Below are 4861 nucleotides of genomic sequence, written 5' to 3' on the forward strand. Positions count from 1 at the left end.
CGGGCGGCGGGCGGCGGGCTACGAGCGCACCGGCGGGGGCGGCAACGCGCGGGGCTGCGGCGCGGCGGCTGGAGCGCGGCGGACAGAGCCTGGAGGGGCCACGCGACGGCCGCGTCCCTCTGACACCCGGTGTGTCCGGCGAGTGAGCTCCACGGCCGGGCGCTGCGACCTTTATAGCTCCGGGGAGGGGCCACGGCCCCGGGACATAGTAGCGGGGTGAGGTACAAAGAGCCCAGAGTTTCGTAATAGGCCGCGGGGGAGGAGTGGCCGGAGACTGTCCGGATGTCATCCTCCCTTTCTGAACACCTGAGAGTGCTTGAGGAATGAAAAAGTGCCCTTCTGGTTAGCCGGGGACTACTCCCCAAACTTTTCCATCTGCTTCTCCGATTTCTGCGGAAGGAGGTGGCGAGCGTGGACCAGATGGATCGGTTTGCTCTGTGGGGTCACCTGCCCTGGAGTGGGTGGCTTTAGTTGCTCTGGGTGACAGGCCTAACTTGAATCCGTCGGTCCACCAGCCAGGGTTGGCATTCCAGTAGGCGCCTTTGGAGAGCCGTGCGCGGGAGGGACTTGAAGTTTGTCTTTCCCGTCTACACCTTCCTTCCCAGCAGCTCGGCTTCCAGCTCGGGCAGGCATTTATGGCTTCAAAGTGGAGTCATGAGGAGAAGCCCTAAATTAGCTTTTCTCTGTCCTGTTTGCCATCCATCAGCCTGCTGCTTTTGCTTCGCCGAATGTTGCCGTAGTCCTCTCTCTCCCCCGTACAGAATCTTTCCATGACGTCCCGTTGCCTTTCAAACGAGGCCTGTCAAGATGTGGACCAAACCAGTCTTTTCAACCTCGGCTCCCACTACTAGTTCACCAGACAAATGGTCTCACTGGCCTCAGCCAGGCTGGAAAAAGAGCTATGTCTTTGCTTACTCCCGCTCTCCTGCCTTTGCGGATGGGGCAATGGCTGCTTTTTCCTGGCGCTAGTGAAATCCTTCTCAGTTTGCTGTTACTCCCGAAGGGCCTGGATTTCTTGAGCCCACAGGTATCTCTTTTCACTCGGACCTCTTTCTTACAGCTTGTATTGTTTGTCTGCCCCCTAGGCTCATAGAATTCTAGATCTGGCACTTCATATGTGATGAAACCATTTTCTATTATTTTGTTTTGTTTTTCTTGTTTGTAAGCCTTATGTTCAGATCTGTATGAATACATAAATTGTCTTACCTTTTCTTGTATTCCCTGTAGGGCATAAGAAGTGAGTCAATTTAGCAGTAATGAAAACATATTTGAATAGAAAGTAGAATCTGCTGGGTGATGATAGCTCCTTACCTGTCTACGTTTTAATGGTTTTCTTCTTATTAATTCTTTTCTCTTTTGTGGTTTGCTTGTTTGTTTGTTTGTTTTAATCTTGGCCTTTTTCTTCCTCACCCCAAGGGGTGCCTGGTAATGTCCAGAACTCTCACATTGGAAACAACTACTTCGTCCTCCTCTCAGTGGTGGAGATCATGGGTTTTGCATCTAGACTTGTCTGCATGTGAATCCTTGGACGACTTACATCTCTCTCAGTTTCCTCATATGTAAAATACGGATAATAATAGGATCTAACTCATAGGAAGATAATGAAAGTGCTTACCACAGTGCCTAGCACAGAGCTCACATGCATTTAAAATACTTATTATTGTACATCAACACTGATGCATAGGATGATGGTACTTGGTCAGTATTCATGAGTTAAGTGAATTAATGAACGGTAGGTTAGAGATAGGATTTTGAGTTCCTAAGTCTAGCTTCTGAATCTACCCAGAAAACAGGCAGTAAGCGACTGCTCACTTAGCTGCTCTTTTGTAAAAGAACTCGTGGAGCCAGGAAAGATGATCGTAGTCATGGGTTAGCTTTCTGGAGCATTGATAGGGATCAAAAGTTTGGTAAATTTGAATTTGGAAAAGGGACCCACCACTGGCTACATAATGCCTTTTTACAGATTGCATTGGGAAAAGAAAGAGCTCAGGGGTCTCAAAAACTAGAGCAGAATTCTTAAGAATGGGGTGTCAGCTGGAAATGTTTCCTTATTCTGCACAAAGATGCTGTTAGATAACTTGCAAGGAGTGACAGGAAGAAGAATCTTATTAGTCCTGATTAATGTCCTGTTTCATCAAATATGGTATCGTGCTTTGTGCTCAAAAGAAGGATGGGGTGGGAAGGCACTGGGGAGAATGGGGTCAGGGTGCAACAGTCAACTCCGTGGTATTGATATTGATATGTGGGGAGGAATTTTTTTCACTTTGTAGCTGATACCTTGCAAGCATGAGATGTCATCACGAAAAAATCCCTGTGCTTCTCCCAAAATTTTCCATGGCGGTGTGCTCTCCTCTGTGCTGATTTCACATGGTGTGAAGAAATCTTTTCTTTATTGGTTCTATGTTTACTCAATTTTCTAGCCATTAGTTTTTGAGAATGACTCCGTCATGACACATCAGGGAATATTTGTCGCTGCCTCTGCAAAACAGTCTTCTTCTTTTTTTTTTTTTTAATAATTGGGAACGATTTTCATGAATCGTTCATTTAAATATATATATACATAGTCTGAAGTACAATCATAATTCCTCTTAAAGGCACAAAACATAGTTGAAGATAGGACAGTTCAAGAAGACAATAATCAAGTCATGGGGAATTTCTTAGCTGGGAAGTGACTTAGAGACATCAGTTAGATCAGTAGTTCCCAATCTGAGCAACACTGCATTGCGATTATTTTTCCAAGGGGTTAGTAAGTCTAGGTAATATCTATAAACTAAATACGTAATGTATCTATCTAATGCTGGTTTAATGTGTTGAGCCTTTATTGTGATGATTAAAATATATTCATTTTAAATTGATCCTGAATTCAAGGTGGCTTGGTGGCGTATGTTTTTCAGTTGATACATAACTAACCTGTAACCACCATGGGGGGCGGGGGGAGGATATGTCCTAAAAATAAGGCTTGTGAGGAACCTGGACTGGTGGCGTACACATATAGGCCCAGACTGGTATCAGCACGACCGACCACAGCCAGAGCGGACCCTGGGGCCTGACCAGAGAGCCAGCGTCTAGCCTCAGACGAGAACTGAGAAAGTTTGCAATTCTTTCATCTCTTGCTTTTTCCCTCAAGTTAGCGCCCTTTGGGACTGCAGATGGCACTTGTTTATTATGAAATCACTGCTTTTCAAACTGGCAACTAAGCATACCTACTTTGGTGAATTAGCTTTTATATGATACAAAATGTTTAAAGTCTTTTATTAGCTAGTCCTTCACAAGAACCACAGAGATGGAATGGCATTGGATTGCTTTAATACAGGGAAGGCATTGACAAATCCAGGAAAGTGTCCAAGATCAGATTGCTAAATTTAATATTTAAAATATAAGACCTGCCTGGGTGGCTCAAGTCAGCTGAGCATTGGACTCTTGACTTTGGCTCAGGTCGTGATCTCAAAGTCTGGGATTGAGCCCCAAGTCTGGCTCCACGCTCGGGGAAGAGTCTGCTTGAGATTCTGTCCTTCTCTCTCTGCCCCTCCCCCTGCTCTCTCTCTCTCTCTCTCTGACTCTCAAATAAATAAATAAAATCTTTAAAAAAAATAATAAGAGAACTTGAACATGAATTCTATTCTGTCAGATGCCAACTTTTGAAAAAACGGATTTTATTCTAAATTTAGTCATATGGGGCCTTTTTAACAAGTTCCATTTGACTGAAGAATTTATGTCTTTTATGATAATTACTTAAATATATGCTTAAATTAAATAATATCATATAAAATACAAATAAAGCCCAAATTTCCAAGCAAAATTCTGGGCTCCCTATTTCCCCATAACTTCCATGGCACAGTGACTGTTTTGCTTTTTTCCTTGACCAACAATCAACAGAATACAATGCTCTTTAGGCACATGTCTCATTTATTCGTTTGTTCAGCAAATATTTATTGAATGTCTCTGTAATGGCATTATTATATTGATATAGGTCAATAGAGATATACAGGTACTTCCCTGAATCCAAAGAACTTTTAATCCACCTAGAGATAAAACAGAGAAAAGGAGAAACACATATTGAATGTAGTGATAGTCTCTTTTATTTAAATAGCCTCTATCATAGACTTTTTAAAAAGGGTCTTTTTCTCTGGATTAATTCATTTTTAATTGAGAAGTAGTTTAAGAATTCAAAATGGAGGGGCGCCTGGGTGGCTAAGTTGGTTAAGCATCTGCCTTTGGCTCACGTCATGGTCCCAGAGTCCCAGGGTCCTGGGACTGAGCCCGCATCTGGCTCCCTGCTCAGCGGGGCGTCTGCTTCTCCCTCTCCCTTTGCCCCTCCCTTCCACTTGTGCTCTCTCTCCTGTCTCTCAAATAAATAAATAAAATCTTAAAAAAAAAAGAAGAATTCAAAATGGAAATTTCCCTTGTTTTTCTTTCAGTGTATAATTAAAGAAGTAGAAAAAAACAGAAATTGAGAATGCTTTCATGTCTACTAAATAGTAAATTACATTTTCTCATTGATTGACCTGATAATCTGAGGTTATTCTTAAATTAAAAGTGATTCTGGGGCGCCTGGCTGGCTCAGTCAGTAAAGCATGCAACTCTCAAACCCGGGGTTGTGAGTTCATGTCCCACGTTGGTATAGAGATTACTTAAAAATAAAATCTATAAAAAAATAAGTGATTCCAACAGATTTAAAAATTTACATAGCATTTAAATGTTGAATGAATGGTGTGGTTGGCTAATTCGCCGATTAGATGAGCAGAGTCACTAAAAACAATATTTTCTGTTTGTAGTTTAATTTGGATTCAGAACTATAGGTGGAAAGGAACATGAAAGTAGTTATTTGTTCTTAAATCTAAATGAGACGAGCCTAATACTA

The sequence above is a fragment of the Neomonachus schauinslandi genome, chromosome 2 (assembly GCF_002201575.2).
Source record: "Neomonachus schauinslandi chromosome 2, ASM220157v2, whole genome shotgun sequence".
Classification (NCBI taxonomy): domain Eukaryota; kingdom Metazoa; phylum Chordata; class Mammalia; order Carnivora; family Phocidae; genus Neomonachus; species Neomonachus schauinslandi.